This window comes from Notamacropus eugenii, chromosome 1 (genome assembly GCF_028372415.1).
Source record: "Notamacropus eugenii isolate mMacEug1 chromosome 1, mMacEug1.pri_v2, whole genome shotgun sequence".
Taxonomy (NCBI): Eukaryota; Metazoa; Chordata; class Mammalia; order Diprotodontia; family Macropodidae; genus Notamacropus; species Notamacropus eugenii.
The window spans coordinates 535,796,359-535,814,180 of NC_092872.1; the positions used below are offsets into that span (position 1 = coordinate 535,796,359).

Below are 17,822 nucleotides of genomic sequence, written 5' to 3' on the forward strand. Positions count from 1 at the left end.
TATGGATGAATACCTTCAGTGAGCACAGCTTGTTTTGTGCCTCACTTGATGCTGATGCTCAGTGGATCATTGAACAAAGTCTTTTCAGGCCTTGTGTTCATTGCTGGATCTTGTACGATTAAGGCTGTTTTTCACTCTACTAAATCAAATGCTTTTTTATGTGTGTAATAAGCAAGTAATAGGCAAGCAGGATCTTAGGTTCTTTATGACTTTCAGTGAACTGTATTACTGTAAAGAAAATGTGGAAGAAAATGAGTTATAAAAGTCTGTTTATTTCTTTTTTTATATGTATTTTTAAATTCAAGTTCATCAAGGGGAGCAACCCCAGAGAAAAAAGAAACCACCACCTCTGCCACTACCAACACAAGCCACTGACCAACTGCCATCATCAGGCAGGTAAGCCCATCATGGGGGATGTAAGGAAATAGCAGCACTACTCAAACTACCAACTCTGCTACAGACCTGTGTCCAATAACTATTGTCCAGGAGAGCAGCCCTTTTGGAGATTCAACCTGTCAACCATCCCTGCAGGTCCCTTGCACCTGCGGTCCCCATCTCCCCATTAACCACTGCATCCTTTCTTGAGTTGAATGGCCAATCATTCAAATTCTACTGCAAAGCATACAACTCCAGTGGGCTGGTTACATTGTTTGAATGCCAAAAGTATGTTTGTCTTAAAGACTATTTTATGGAGAACTTACACAAAGCGAGTACTCACATGGAGTTCAGAAGAAGCAGTGCCAGGACACTCTTAAGATCTCACTGAAGAACTTTGGAATGGGAGACACTGTGACAGGACCATCCAGCATGGCATACTTGTATCAAATAATGACCTGTACTCTATGGATGTAGCAGAATTACAATAGCCCAAAAGAAATGTGAGATGCACAAATTTAGATACATCTCCATTCCCAATGTTGACATGGACTATATGTGCCCTACCTGTGGTAGAACCTTCTGAGCTAGTATTGGTCTGATCAGCCACAGGTAGATACACTATACCTTGACCCTAACAGAGTGATATCATTTTGGTTCTTTTTGAGGATGAAGGACAACAACCAACCAATTGAAGAGCCAATTTAAAAAGTTCTCACCACCAAAGTATTTGGTCCAACATCAGAGATAAATAAGGTTTTATCAATGAAAATGATATTAAAGAATATGCATTGCCATCTGCTTTGATGATATGTCCCAAAGGCCACTGGGCATTTCCATCTGATTTGCAACTAAAACCTCCTACATGTGTTGTCTCCCCCATTGCAATGTGAGCTTTATGAAAGAAGAGATGATTTTACTTTCTTAGTTATATGCCCAGCTGTTAGCACTATGTTTTGCTTAATAAAGTTTTAGTTCATTCAATAGGTGTAAAAGATGGAAGTTGTTGATGTTCTTCTTGATCAACTTTTTGTCATGGGTTTTTTTATGGGGGAGTGGAGAAGAATCTTTGCTACATCTTTAAAATTAATCTCTAAGGACCTTGAAACATTTCATCACCTTAGAAATTGTGAATCAGTCCAATCATTCTGGAAAACAATTTGAAATTTTACAAAGATATTGACTAAAATACCCTTTGGCCCAGAGATTCTGTTGCTAGACATATACCTTAAAGGGGTTAGTGATAGAAAAGTTTAAATATGCTTTAAAATATGTATAATAACATTTGTGGCAGTTAAGAATGACTACTCATTGACTGGGGAATAGCTAAATAAGTTATGGTACAGGAATATGATGGAATATATTACTGTCTTATAAGAAATGATGAAAATGATGAATACAGAAAAGTATGGGAAGACTAATATGACCTGATGCAAAATAGAGTAAGTGGAACCTGGAAAGTAATATACACAATTATTACAACAATGAAAAATTACTATAAATTAATATATGAAATATGCATAATTGCTACAAAAATGAAAAGAGCAACAAGAAGAACAAAACAATCAAATGTGAATGTTGCAAAATTATAGTGACCAAGCCTAGTCTTAGAGTAGAAATGTGCTGAGGTAGTTCCTCTTACTTCCTCGGGAGGGTGAGGGGACTATGGATGTGGGACAGGAAATTTATCAGATTTATTTTTATATTTTATTTTTATATTATATATTATTTTTTATTAATTTATATAATTAATTATGTATACATATTATATAAATTTATAGAATTTATATTTTATATTTATCAGACTTCCTGGATATGCCAGTTGATTTTCTGAACTGTTTTTCCCCTCTTTTTTTATTCTTTGTATAACAGATAGCTGTCTTGAAGGGAGAGGGACAGAGATTTGTTGATATAAAAACAAAATATCAGTAAAGTTTTATTTTTCTTTAATTTTATCACACAGCTGGTAATTGTTTGAGGCCAAATTAGAAATCAAAGAAGTTGAGTCTTTCTGACTCTTGGTCTAACTCTCGATCTACTGTGCCACTAAATCCCCCCTGTTTTAAAAAAATATATACTGTTATATTTATTGGGTGGAAGGATTCACCAGCAAATGGCAGGATGATTAAAGGCCTCTTAGAAGGAAGTGTATACACTGAGCTTTAAAGGAAGTTAGGGATTCTAAGAGGCAGCTTGTGAAGAGGAAGTCCCCATCTGGCATGGGAAGCAGCCTGTGCATCTCCCATGGTGAAGGGAGGAGCCAGGCTGTGAGGGGCTTTAAAAGCCCAAACATGAGAGTTTCTATTTGATCTAGAGATAATAAGAAATCATTGGAGTGTATTGAGCAGTGGAGTGGTCTGGTCAGAACTATGCTTTAGGAATATCATTTTAGTAACAGGATGGAGTCAGTGTCTCAGGGGATGACTTTATCTTTCTCCATTTGTCATTTTCTGGAGTCAACAGCTCATTTAACAAATTGAGTTAAAATGCTTATAATTGCATACAATGTTTTCTTATCTTTATCCTTTCTTCTCATTGGTTATGATTTCCATCTTACTTTAACCAATTAGTGGTAAGACTGCACATTGACAGATGACTCAGAAACAATTCCCAGACTGGTCACCAGTCATTCCTCTTCTGTTGCAATGTAGTTGTTTTCCTGGTTTGGGTGATGTTTTCTGCTTTCTGCATCTAACACCTTCTGATTCACTTCTTGAAGCATATATTCATGATATACTGGCCTAAGGCATCTGGGTTATTTGATTATGGTCTTGGGCTCATTTTATTTTTATTTTTTCATCTCAAGCAGTATTTTCAAACATATTTTCCCCTTTCAGATCTGTTCTCATTTTGCTTTGAAATGATCACCTCTCATGGAGTGTAATGATTTAGCTTGAGGCTCTTGTCAAGGTCTTCATAGTTTACCTCCCATAGCAGATATGTTGCTGTCATCCTTTAGGGTAAGGACCATTTCATGCTTGCCTTTGCATCCCTGGTACCTAACATAGTTCTGGGCATACTGGGATTAGGATCCAAACCATGTCATTTGAAGCTTAAAACTGCACTGAGACTTTTGGAGCACTATAAAGTGAACTTAGAGAAAGGGAAGGAGGGTGGGTAGTAATAGTGTTATGAGCCACTTCATGTGAAATATCACATTTCTCTAGCACATCAGGGTTTAATAAGCCTTTCTCATATATTCTCCTTGAGCCTCACAGCATCCCTTGGAGTGGGAACTGTCTCCAGTCATTATGACCTATGTCTTGCCACTGGACTCTGAATGACTCTGGAGAGAAGAGAGAGACTGATGACTTTTTGGAAGCATGCCTTACTTAAATCCAAGTCTTGTACAAGTATCCAAGTCTTGTACAAGTCAAGAAATCACCCTTCTGATGTCATTAGTTCTTTTTGAGAATGAAGGACTGAGGATGATCCATTGGAGTAAGGCAGTGCAAGTATTTTGATTTTTTTAAAAAAACTATACCTATGATTTCATTGATATAGGAAACTTCTTATACTACTGCAGATTGGCAACTAGCCTCTAAATTATTTTCTTAAGAATTGTGTGAGAGTTGCACTTAAAGGTTAAATGACTTGTCCAGGATTACATAGCCAATATGTCAGAGGAAGGACTGAAACCTAGATCTGTCTTTCAATGAAATTATGGTCTCTATTTTACAGTTGAGAAAACTGAGTTTCAGAGAGGTAACTTGCCCAAGGTCATGTATTTAGTGCATATTTGGGTCAGATCTCAAAATTACAGCCCCTCACTCTTCCTACACTTTCCAATAAATTACAGAAAATATTGATATCTTAGTTAGGTTGTCCGCAAACCGTAGTGATCTCCAAACTACCACCAGTGGTAAACTTTATGAGGGCAGGGAAAATGTTTTATCTGAACTTCATACCTCCTGCCTAGACCCCATCTACGGATTTCATACATGCTTATTTATTGATTGACTGAAGAGCCAAAGTGTCTAGTGTGGTTGTTCAGCTTTCTCACAGAGGGTGAGGAGGAGAACCTGATGGAGAAGAATCCTCATTGCATTAGAAATGCAAACTATGGAGGAAAGAAAATACTTCTCTTGTACTCTGCTGTCATTCCAACTTTGCCTTCTTACGTCTCACCTGTGTTTTGCAAGAGCTTTAGCTCTATTCGAAAAAACACGCAACATACTCAGTATACAAATACTACATTGAACTGTTGATATATTGCCTTAGAAACAAAGGGGTTCAGCTTTGGCAAAGATTCCTAATTTGTAATGCTGGGGATGGCCGCACCCATGACTTCCTATTTAATTGAAAACAGTGGAATGCAATTTAACTGTGGTTGTTTTCCCTCTACTGTTAATTTAGCTGGTTGTAATTCCATTAAGCTTTTAATGGAAACAATTCCACACTAATTAGCCCATCTTCATTTTCTACTGGTCAATAGGTAGAGGGAGAAGTATGTTCCTAAATTTTGAGGGGAAAAGAATGGTATCGGGTAGCTTGAAAGTGCTACCACCAGCAGCTTTGGGGTTATTTTGGCACCTATAATCACAACTTTTGAAACTGGTGACAGTTATAATCAGAGCCAGAGCCAGCCAAGAAATGATACAACCACTACAATTCCCCCCTGCCTCCAAAAGAAAAGAAAAAACAACTGAGGGCTTTGTTTTTCTGGTTGAATTTCCAGTGACAAAATATCGACCTTCTGTGAGCTCTGGATCCCAGGAGATCTGCTGCTGAGATAAGATGCTGAGTTTATAGAAATGTTTATAAAAAGAAGTGAGTGTCTTAAGATTCTATAAAACAAACAAACATAAAGCAAGAGGAAACAACTTGTTTAAAGCAAATACTCATCCACTATTTTGGTAAATCTTCAGTGCATTTTTAATGTATAGAGCTCTGGACTTGGAATCAGAAATACATATGTTCAAAAACCCTTCAGCCCCTTACTAGTTGTGTAATCCTGGGCAAGTCATTTAAACTTTCCATGCCTCAGTTTCCTCATTTGGATTCCAAGGCCTCTAAGATCCCATCTAGCTCTAAATATATGATCCCATATGATCTCTTCATAATTTAACTTTTGTTAGCTTGGACTTGGTTTTCTATGATCTCCAGCTGACTGTCTGAATTCATTAATATTACATTTGTTCAAGAATGTTTACAAGGCTCAGATGATGATCTTCTATCTTATCTAGTTATTTCCTGACTCTACAATCTAAACCAGAGGGGACAGCATTACATACTAGCTCAGAGGTTCTTAGCTATTTTTGTGATATATGGAGCTTTAAAAATCCAGGGAATTTCTTAGAATAATATTTTCAAATGCATAAAACAAAATGCACAAGATTATAGTTATAACACTATTTTTTAAAAAAAATATTCATAGATCTGGGGGTTCCAAAACCTCTGATCTAGAAGGAGGAAGTGGTAGATAGTGTAAAATTCTGGGATGAGGTCAAAAACAGTGAAGACTGAAAAGAGACCATTGCATGTGGCCATTGGTAACCACTTGGTGACTTTTGAGAGAGCAGTTCCAGGAGAATGATGGGGATTAAAAGGGAGATTGCAAGGCAGTGAGGCAAGAATGGATGGTGAGGAAGACAACCACAAAATCACGACTTCAGAACTGAAAAAGACCTAAAATGCTAGATACTTTGTGTCTGAACAAGGATCCTGTTTATAGCATGTCCAGCAATCACTTTTCTTTGTGTCCTCAGTTCTTAGCACAGTGTCTGGCACATAGCAGGTAGCTTGTTCACTGGATCATCTAGCCTTTGTCTGAAGATCTCTAGTGAAGCGGAAGTCATTCTCTCTGAAAATGGCCCATTCCACTTTAGAATAGCTCTAATTGTTAGAATGTTTTCCTTATAACAAGCTTAATTCTGCTTCTTGGAAACTTCCAGATATTGCTCCTTGTTCTATTCTCTGGGGACAGGCAGAATAACTTTTCCACATGGAAGTCCTTCAGATATTTAAATTTAACTGTCATGCCCCTTCTCCCAAAGTCTTCTGTTTTCCAGACTGAACATACCTAGGTGTGAGAAAAAGGGTTATTGAGGAGCAGTGAGGGTCTAGGTATGGTTAAACAAGTCCAGTTTATAATGGACCAAATGAAGGGTCTCATGGTTTTCTCCAATGATGATATAATTTCTAAGCCATTCACCATCCCAGTTGCACTCCTCTGTATAGTTTAAAGTATTCTTCCCCAAATATGACACCAAGAAACACTCCAAATGTGATTGAGGAAGACAAGGGACTCTCACTTTCCTAGTTCTGAACACTATGTCCCTTTTAATGAAGCCTTTTTAATGAAGTCTTTTAATGAAGCTTTTTGGCCGCCTTCTCACATTGTTGAATTGTATTGAGCTTGCAGTCTACTAAATTCTCAGATAAATTGCTATCTAGCTACTGTTCTTTTATCTTGAACTTGTGAAGTTAATTGTTGGAAATCAAGTGTCAGACTGAAAATTTAAGGGGTATTCACACATGTACATATATATGCATACATACATATATATACATATACATATATATTGTTTTATAGTAAATAAAGTAAATAGAGAACTGACCTTAAAGCAAGAAGACTTGGCTCCAAATTCTACCTCTGACACAGACTGACTGTGGGACCCCAGCAATCTCTCAATGCTCTAAGCTACTCTCTAAGATTAGAAATTGCAGAGAAGTCACTGCAATGGTAGAGGGAGTTTCCGTACCTGGGAGTTTTCTATACCAAGGAAATATATACCAAGGTCTAGTGCCTATCCCTTATCCCTAAATGTAATATGATTAGTTTTAGTTCAGTGTTCCAGTTGGTATGCTAGAACCCTCTCCCCTCAAAATTTATATTGGAGTAAGAGTACGTTATCCTCTGAGTAATGCAGTACAGGCATATTATCAGTGGCTGGAAAGAAGGCCATTGAAGGGGGTAGATTATTAGATTAGTTGAGGTCCTCATTTTATTTCTAACCTCATAGTAGATGGTCATATGTCCTATGAGGCCCAGGAGACCCAATTCAGAGGAGGCAGGAGCAGGCAAAGGTACAGACTCAAGGGAGTCTTCAGAGGAGGCAGGAGGTGGCAATTCGAAATGGGTTTGATCCTGGAATAGCCTCTGGAGCCCTGGAGAAGGTTCTGGGGCAAAGACAGAGGACAGAGGCCTAAAGCTGGATCCTAAAATGAGTGCTCTGCTCCCTGGGAGGTTTCATCAAGGAGGCAGTTGTAGGTGAGTAGTTTGATTTTTCTAGGATGTCCCTTGGCATATGAAACCATGTATCCTTGTTCTTTCTTTCCACAATCCTTGAATATTATTTAGTGCATCCCATAGTGACATCTGCCAACCCCAGAAAAGGAAAACATATGCTTTTAAAAGATTTCCATAAGTGGAGATTCCCAGGTACCTGTTGCCAGGGAACACTATGCTAGCTCATTTTAAGTTTATGGCCTTAAGAAAGGAAGGAACCTTAAAAATTTTTTAGCATAACCCCCTTATTTTATACATGAGGTCACTGAAGCCTAGAGAGATTGTCCAAAGTTGTACAGGTAGTAGTGGCTAAGCCAGGATTTGAACTTGAGTACTGACTTCAAATCCAGCTATCTTTTTCATCAGACAGCCTCCTCAACTCTTTGGATTGCCTAGAGTTTGATTTTCTGTGGGAAACTTCTTTGATATTTCTTTCAACTGGTAATCAAAAAGTATTCTTTGATAATAAAGCTGCCTATCTGTCTACTTGGTGCTCAGGGGAATATAAGAACATAAGGCAGTTTCTGACCACATGCACAGAAATACACACACATACACACACACACACACACACACACACTGACAATAATAACAATAGCTAACATTTAGATAGCATTCTAAGATTTACAACACACTTCACATGTGGTATCTTATTTGATCCTTACAACAGCTCTGAGAGGGAGGTGCTATGGTTATCCCCATTTTACAGATGAAGAAACTAAGGCAAACAGAGGTAAAGTGACTTGCTCAGAGTCACACGGCGAGTAAATATCTGAGGCAGATTTCAAATACAGATAGGTCTTCCTGACTCCAAGTCCCACACTTTATCCACTTATCCTCAGGGATCTTTTCCAAGGAATGTAGAATCTAGTCAAGGATACAGGAATCCCATGCAAAATACCCTTGACAGACAACTAAAAAGTGAAAGCCAAACAAGATGTAACTGTGTGTTTAACAAGTTTAACAGGAATCTTTCTGCTTCCAACTTTGACCTTTCTCCTAAAATGCAATCTTTGCCTGGAAACACACATCCTTCCTGTACCAATCACAAGAGTGATAATGCTTTCTCCAGCCCTGTCTAAACCCTGTGTAAACAGAGGAGTTCATTGATTCTTCCACTTTAGCCCCTGCCTTGTGTGGAATGCTAAGTCTTGCCTACGTTATACTTGTTTAATGTTTCTCTTACAATTCTCAATTTGACCGTTGACTTTCTGACATTCATTCACACAAATGTTGCTCATTCTAGAATATTAAAGCCTTTAATAGTCATCTCTAGACTCCAGAGGCTAGAAGGACTAACACCATAAACAAATGAAATTTTATAATGCATTCATTAAAAAAAAGTCTTTTCTAGGCACTAAGGATCTCCCTAGTTACTTTATTTTCCCCTTTAATAAATTGTGGGTTTTTAATTTTTAACATTCATTTAAAAATTGTTTTTGAGTTCTCTCTCTCTGCAGCCCCTTCCTACTCACTGAAAAGGCAAGAGATATGATATAAATTATACATATAAACTCATGCAAAATATTTCCATATTAGCCATGTTACAAAAAAAACCCCAACATCCAGGAAAATTCTGTACTCAGAATTCATCAGTTCTCTCTCTGGAGGCGAATAACATTTTTTATCATGAGTCCTTTGGAATTATCTTGGATCATTGTAGTGATCAGAGTAGCTAAGTCTTTCACACTTAATTGTCTATAAGATATTGCTGTTAACTGTGTGGGTTTTGTTCATTTCACTTTGTATCAATTCATACAGTTCTTCCCAGGTTTTCTCTGAAATCAACCCTCTCATCCTTTCTTATAGCACAAAAATATTTCACACAATCGTATATCACAACTTGTTCAGCCTTTTCCCAACTGATGGGCATGCATCCCCTCAATTTCCAATTCTTTGCCACCATAAAAAGAACTGCTATAAATATTTTTGGACATATAAATCCTTTTCCCTTTTTTTTGATCTCTTTGGAATACAAACCTAGTAGTGGTACTGCTGGGTGAAAGGGTATGCATAGTTTTATAGCCCTTTGGGCACAGTTCCAAATTGCTCTACAGAATGGTTAGATCAGTTTACAACTCCACCAATAGAACATTAGTGTCCCAACTTTCCCACATCCCCTCCAACATTTGTCATTTTCCTTTTCCGTCGTATTAGCCAATCCGATATCTATGAAATAGTACTCAGTTGTTTTAATTTACATTTCTCTAATCAGTTGTAATTTAGAACCTTTTTTATATGACTATAGATAGCTTTGATTTCTTCTTCTGAAAACTGCCCATTCATATACCCTTTGACCATTTATCAATTGGTGACTGGGTCTTATTTTGATAAATTTGACTCAGTTCCCTATATGTTTGAGAAATGAGGCCTTTATTAGAGAACCTTGCTGCAAATTTCCTTCCTTCCTTCCTTCCAATCTTGACTGTAATGCTTTCATTTTTAAAAAAGCTTTCCTCTTAAGAATTCTGGGTATGTATTTTCTGTGTGGATAAGTATTAACAATAACTACCCCCATTTTACACATGAGGTAACAGAGATTCAGAGAGTTTATATAGCTGGCCTCTGGAAATAATTTTTTTCCTTCAAGGCCCAGCTGAGGAGCCTGTAGGCAGTGTTCTGCAGGTGCTACAGGGGGAGGAGGGATGGATTTGGAGTCACAGGACCTGACTTAAAAGCAAAGAAACAAACAAACCGTAGCTCTCCTATTTCCTCTCCCTGTGACTTTAGGGAACTCACTCAAATTCCCTAAGTCTGTTTTCTTATCTATCAAATGAAGGGGTTGGTTGGACTAGAAATTCTAAATGAGAATGTATGATTCTATGACACTCAATGAAAGCAGCCCAGAGCACCTCAGATGAGAGTAATTGATCTCCTCAAGTTTCTTAAAGCTATGGAATGTACAATCTGAAGGCATGGAATATTTTACATTTTGTTTTGGAAACTCCAGTTGGCAATTAATAAATGTTTTTTGAATTGCCTCTCCCCTTTACTATCTTTACTATAATTAAGAGCACACCTATCCCCTTCCCCCTCCCCACCTCCACATACACACATTGTCACATTCCTTCTCTAGGCAACTTGAGAACATTTTGTTTCTCCCAGGGCCTGTCATAGTGCCTTACACTTAACAAATGTTGGTTTTATTGTAAAAGGTAGAACTGGGACATGAAACCAGGTCTTCTGACTCATGCCATTGTACCAGGAAGCTCTCTGATGGTGAAAGGGATCTCTTTTCCTTCCTCTGCTGGAAGGGAAATGAGGAGTCAAATGGCCCAAGCAGGAGGAATGTCAAATGGCCAGATGAATTAACTCATCATTCTTAAATCCTTTCAGAATTCAGCTCTAGGAGGGTCAGGGCAACAAGCTGATGTAAGCAGGCTTTCTTTTCTAGGATTTCATATCCATGTGATTTTCTTCCTGTTTTGATCTGATAAAATCCAAGAGTTCTTTGCTTTTATAACACAAGTTTAAACCCATCCTTTCAGACTGACTGATGAGATCAACAATATGGTATTCTAGGAATCAGCCTTCTACATGGACCAAATGCCTTAAATGTGCTGCCTGCTGGCTCAGTAATCTGGACTTACCGATCTCTCCACCGGTTGCCCAAAATTTGATTTCAGTTTTCTTTAAACATGTTGTAATTAGTGGGCTTTGTGGCTTACAAATCACTTTATTTTCAAATTTTAATTTAATTTTTTTGATTCACAAAATATTTAGTTTCTATCTTTCCTCCTCCCCTGTTATAAAAAGAAAAACAAAACTCTTGTAATAAATACAGTCATGCAAAACAAATTCCTTCATTGGTTGTGTCTCCAAAATATGTCCATTTCTGCAGTTTGCCTTCTCTCTCAGGATGTAGGTGGTATGTTTCATTGGAAGTCCTATGAAACTGTGATTGGTGATGACATTGATTGGAGTTCAATATTGACAATATTACTGTTATTATTTAAACTGCTCTTCTGGTTTTAGTCATATCACTCTGTATCAACTCATACAAGTCTTCCCAGTTCTCTCTGCAAGTATCCCCTTCATCATTTCTCATGGCACAGTACTACACATATCCATATATTGTAATTTGTTCAGCTACTCTGTAATTGAGAGGCATCCCTTTAGTTTCCAATTCTTTGTCAACATATTGATTTAGTTTTAAATGCCCTCAATAAGCATTTGATTTTTACCAAGACAAGCTGTAGCCAGTTCTGTTTTCAGATATGCCACACCTACATCTAACAGCCTAGCTGACTTCAGATAAACTGTTTACTTAAGTACCTTTTCCCAACCCCCCTAAAACAATGCACAGGCATTCTGTTACCCTACATCTCCTTCGTTTGATGTGGGATAATTATGATGACCTCAGGACTCAGGGTTAACAGTTACTAAATTAAAATGAACAATAATAACAATATGGTTCTCTCCCTTCTTAACCCAAAAGGTAGCTATCCCATGAATTTATCCACAAAAAAAAGATGGATTTGGGTATTTTTGAATGGCATATCTTTGTGATCTCATCTATGTGCATGAATTCCAAAGATGGATGTTTCAACCCACTCATGTCTGCCTGTCCTGTACTTCCCCAGTCCATAAGATCACCACAAGGAGTGCACCCAACATACTGGAGCCTTTCCTCTTCTTTTTTCTTGTCATTAGAAGTGTATTGATAGAGTACATGGTTTGCCTGTTCCTTATCCCTAACTCTTGCTATATGACTGGCTCATTCTCCCGCCAATCCTCACTCATACTTTTATTTAATGACATCCTTTATTCCATGTCAAATGGCACAAAGTCATGGAAGAGTCTGTCCTCTGCAAAACAGAAAATGAGTACCAGCTAGAGAGCAATAAAATGTTGTGTGCTGGATTGGGGGAGGCAACAAAGTTTTAAAAGTCCAGAATTACATAGGGAAAACAGAGTAATGGATGTTTTTTTCTTTTGCTACTTAGGAAGAAGATAAGAGGTTGGGATAGCAATGCCCATATTTGGCCCAGACAAGACAACACATCTGGCTGAAGGAAAGGATTAAAGATTAATTCCATTGAAAGTTAACTGATTAATCCTGTCAATGTTTCCTGTTCACTCAACTCTGCACTATTTCCCAAATGATTTGGTAGCTCCTCTCTCAGTGAACAGACAGACCCTCAGTTCTTTTTTTAGGACATTGGGGTGGGGGTGGGGGATCTGTGAATATCATGAGATGGAGCTAATTTGGTAAGGAAGTAAAGCGCAGCCTTATGGCAACCAGAAGCATCCCCAGACTGCTATTCACCAGCTGGTCCACAGAACTCTGCTAGAGGCCCCGGGAGATTTTGCCCTTGAATCCATCTTGGAAGCAGCCTTTTAATAACTTTTTGAGAAATAGCTTCCAAGCAATGCCAAGAATGAACTGGTATTGATAAATAAAGTGAGGAATGCTATTGAGATTGAGGATATGGATCGGTCAAGGATTGAATGGCTATTGAGTGCAGAGTCAGGGTGATTCTAGGCAGCATAGGGCATACTAGAGAAATTTAAGACAAGGCACATTGAAAGAAAGATGTGGAGATCCTGTTTCAGGCCATTTTCATAGGCACAACTGTTTTAATCAAGTTGAAAGTTAAAAGGCCAGATAATAATAGCTACTACAAAGCACACTGCATATAACCTCTCAAGGATCTGTGTTTAGCTGAGCGGCTAAACATTTTTATCAATGCCGTGGATAAATACATAGATGATATGCTCCTCGAATTTCCAGCTATCACAAAGCTGGGAGGGATAGTTAAAACATAGGATGAAAAGATAGGATTCAAATGGAGTCTTTATAGGCTAGCCCTTTGGGTGGAATCTTATGAGAAAAATGACTAGGGATGGATGTAAAATCTTAACACTTGGGTACAAAAAAATTACACCCAATCATAAGATAGAAAAGGTATGAAGAGATAGCAGTTGTTGTGAAAAAGATCTAAGGGTTTTGTAGAATGGAAACATTGATGAGGAAGCTGAAAAATCTAATATAACATAGGCAGCTAGGTGACACAATGAATAAGAAAGTGTTGGACCTGGAGTCAAGAAGGCCTGAATCCAAATCTAGCCTTGGTTACTTACCAACTGTGTATCCCTGGGCAAATTACTTAAACTCTATCTGCTTCTGTTTCCTCATCTGTAAAATGGGAACAATACTAGCACCCATCTACTAGGGTTGTTTTGAGAATAAAATGAGATGGTATTTATATAATGCTTTGCAAACCTTAAAACACCTATAATTGCTAGATATTATTATTAATCTTGGTCTGCATTAAAAAAGGAGTAGCTTCCAGGAAAAAGATGATAGTGCCACTGTACACAGCCTTTGTCAGACCCCATCTAAAGTGCCCTCGGTGTTTCACCTGGGCACCACAGTTTAAGATGGACATTGATAAACTGTAGAGTGGTCAGACAAGAGTAACCAGGATTATGAAAGGTCCTGAGTTCATGTCATAGAAGATTGATGGAGAGAATTAGGCACATTTCGGCTAGAGAAGAGAAAACATGGGGGACTTGATAGCTGTCTTTAAGTATCTGAAGGGCTGTAATGTGCCTATAATATGGTGGCTCAGTGGGTAGAGAGCACTGGCCTTGGAGTCTGGAAGACTTCTCTTCCTGAATTCAAATCCAGCCTCAGACACTTTCTAACTGTGTGATGCTGGACAAGTCACTTAACCCTTTTTGCCTCAGTTTCCTCATCTGTAAAAAGAGCTGGAAAAGGAAATGGCAAACCACTCCAAAATCCTTGCCAAGAAAACCCCAAATGGGATCACAAAGAGTCAGACATGACTGAAAAATGACAACAATGTGAATAAGGGAATTTTCAGCTCATTTTGTTTAATTTCAGAGGGCAGAATCAGGAAAATGGGTGTGTGTTCGTCCTTCATTGCCAAAGAAGACCGTGCCATCAGAGAAATAATGACATGACTTGAACTTGACCTTATTTTGAATGAGGGAGGGCTGTGCAGGTCACTAGCCTCACTTCTTCTCCAGAGCCATCTGAATCCAGTGACCACATATTCATCAGGATGACTGGAGATGACCCAAGATGAGGCAATTAGGGTTAAGTGACTTGCCCAAGGTCACATAGCTAGTGAGTGTCAAGTGTCTGAGGTGAGATTTGAACTCAGGTCCTCCTGACTCCTGCACTGGTGCTCTATCCACTGCACCACTTAGCTGCCCCCCAAAATGAGGAAAATGGGTAGAAGTTCCAAAGAGGCTGATTTTGGCTTAATATCAGGAAAATATTCCCAACAGTTTTCTAAAAAGCAATCCCAAAGTGGAATTGATTTTTTTGGAGATGATAGGTTCTTCCTTGGAGGTCTTCAAGCAAAAGTTGGATATCTATTTGTTGGGTATGTTAGAGAAGAGATTTCTTTTTTTTGAGTATGAATTAAATTAATTATCTGTGGAAGTCCTTTCCCGTTCTCAAATTCTGTGATTCTGTGATTTGATCTTCATCATATTCTTGTGAGATACATTATTATCCCCACTTGGGCTGAACCTTATGAGAGAAACCCAATAGGGATGACTGTAAAGTCTTATACTTACAGTTAAGGGTATTGAGTTTCAGGCTGAGGGACTTGCCCAAGTCAAATAGCCAGCACATATCAGAGGTAGCTCTCTCTTGCTTTTTACTACGTACCATATTTATCCTCAGGATACCCATAAAATGATAGGCATCAACAAGATATCCAACAAATATTTGTTGATTGTGTAATGAGGGCTTGCTTGGAGTATGTCCAGATCAGCTAACATAGAGGCAACCTGCTTCTTCAGGTTCTCACTTCTTTTCCTGCCTGCTCTTTTCTACTGTGTTCAGAGAGTAAAAATCACAGTTCAGCACAGCCCAGGCACCATGAATTAATGTGATCGGGTTGGGGGAGGTGAGGGAGATACCTTTCTTCCCTCTCCTTCTTACCTTGAGGGACCAAGAAATAGTCCTGGGGCGAATGTCTTGTTCTTTTCATTTGTTCTTGGTTTCTAGGTACAGGTGGTGATCATGAGACTGGGAGTTTGAGCCAAAATGACCTTGGAGCCAGGATTCCAGGTGCGATGCCATAGCCCGTCACACAACGGGGAAGCCCCAGGAAGTTAAGATGCCTGAACCTCAGGCCCAACATACTTTGGGCTTGGAATTTGGAACAGTGCTACATAGAAACTAAATATATCTTTATATATTTGTTATTTTAGCTTTTAAGTATTTCTCTGTAAAAACCTAATCTGTCTATTAAGTAATTAAATGGAACTGGGGTCTGGGGAACAGCATAGATAGAGGCTAGAGAGAGTGCTTAGCTACTTCAAATTCCTTAAAGATGCCCAAGAACCATGGAGAAGGGATGGCATGTAATACGCCTAGTTTAAGGCAATGAAAGCCTTTACAAATGTAGAGGATCAGAGTATTTTAGAGCTGAGACTTTCAAAGTCATTGATCAATCTACGAGGATTTATTAAGTGCCTACTATGTGCCAGGCTCTGTTTTAGGCACAAAGATGAAAGCAAAAAATGATTCCTTCCCTCAAGGAGCAAATGGCATGGATTGTGGGGATAATGTACATGTATGTATATTACATGCATACATACACACACACACACAAATTAGATACAAGGGGATTTGAAGAGGAAGACTTTAGCGGCTGCGGATATCAGGAAAGACTTCATAGAAGGTGGCTCATGAGCAAAGCCTTGACAGATATTACAGATTCACAGAGAACAGCGGTGAGGAGGGAGTACATTCTAGGCATGGGAGACAGCTAACTTAAAGACAGGGAGTCTGATATATGAGGAACTGCAGGAACATCAAGTTGTCAGGGCAATAGGGTATGTTATAGGTAGCAATGGCAGTAAAGATGGAAAGGTAGATTAGGGCCTATTTATGAAGGGTTTTCAAGGCCAGCAGAAGAGTTTAATTTTGATCTTGGAGATAATAGGGAACCACTGGAATTTATTGAGTAGGGAAATGACATGGTCATATTTGCACTGTCTGAAGATCACTTTGGCAGCTGTGTGGAGAATGGACTGGAATGGGGAAGTATTTGAGACAGAAAGAAGAATCCGAAGATTACTGCAATAGTCCAGTTTCGAGGTGATGAGGGTAATCTAGTTCAAATCTTTCATTCTACAGATGGGAAATCTGAGGTTTAAGTAAGGAAAGTATATCTCCCAAGGTCATATAGCTAGGACTAGAACCCAGTTTCCTGACTTGCAGCCCTATGCTTGCTCCCCCACACTATCTATCTTCTGTGCATACAGTAATTTGTTTACATACAAATTTATTTTTTTTACAAATTAGAACTTGGGGACATATACTTCCCTGACTTTGATTTTTTTGGAGATTGTGGCATTCAGAGGGTCGCACCCACATATCATCAGCAAGAGAACAGTGGCATTGCAAAGACGGGCTTTTGTGTTAGGGAGCAGCAGGGGGTTGTTATGAGCCCTCCTGGAATTATCCAAATACAACCTTGCCAACTCTTTAGTTTGTATCTCCAAGGAAAGCCCTGTGAACCCTCCTATTTAACCACAGTTTCCTTGTGTCTTCTGGTTTCATTTATTCTAAGAATGTCGATGATGATGTGGTTCATTTCTTCCAGTAGTATGCTGATTTGGGTCATTGGACAAAGATCTCACATTCTGAATACCAACAGCTAAGTTTCTGTTTATAGAAGGTCTAAAAAACTGAAATTCTTCATACCCTCTGTCTTATTTCTGACTACTGCATTGCCTTCACTGGGGAAGCAGAAAAGGGTTGCTAAGGCTCAGGACCAATTTTTATTTGTCTTCACTGATGTATAGTAATGGTAATAACAGTAATAACAGGTTTCAAGTTTGCAAAGTGCTCTATATGTAATATCTCATTCATTCCTCATAAAGACCCTGGGAGATAGGTCTTATCATTATTCTGATTTTACAGCTAAGAAAACTGAGACTCAAATAACTGCCCAGATAACAAGCATCTGAAGCAAAATTTGAACTCAGTTCTCTCTGACTAGCTTATGGGGTGAACTTCCCACATGTGATCTTTGAACTGCAGATTCAGTCTGTGGCTCGGATAGTACTCAGAGACTTGGTCAAATGTTCTACAGCTGATGTTCTAGAGGCCTAGCCTTGGAGAACCTGGAATTGCTACCATACCTTGATGTGGCCCTGTAATAGGACTTTGTGGAGGTTCACATTAGTTAGGCTATGTCAAGTCTTTTGTAAACCTTAAAGC

At 38.6% G+C, this 17,822-nt stretch overlaps 1 long non-coding RNA gene across 1 annotated transcript; it reads left to right on the forward strand.

The window, feature by feature from the left end:
- The first annotated feature begins 308 nt into the window (after window positions 1-308).
- LOC140527328 (uncharacterized) lies at window positions 309-12,655 on the forward strand. Its single transcript, XR_011974767.1, has 2 exons — window positions 309-396; window positions 12,553-12,655. It is a non-coding gene; the product is annotated as an uncharacterized lncRNA (long non-coding RNA).
- Window positions 12,656-17,822: the final 5,167 nt, after the last annotated feature.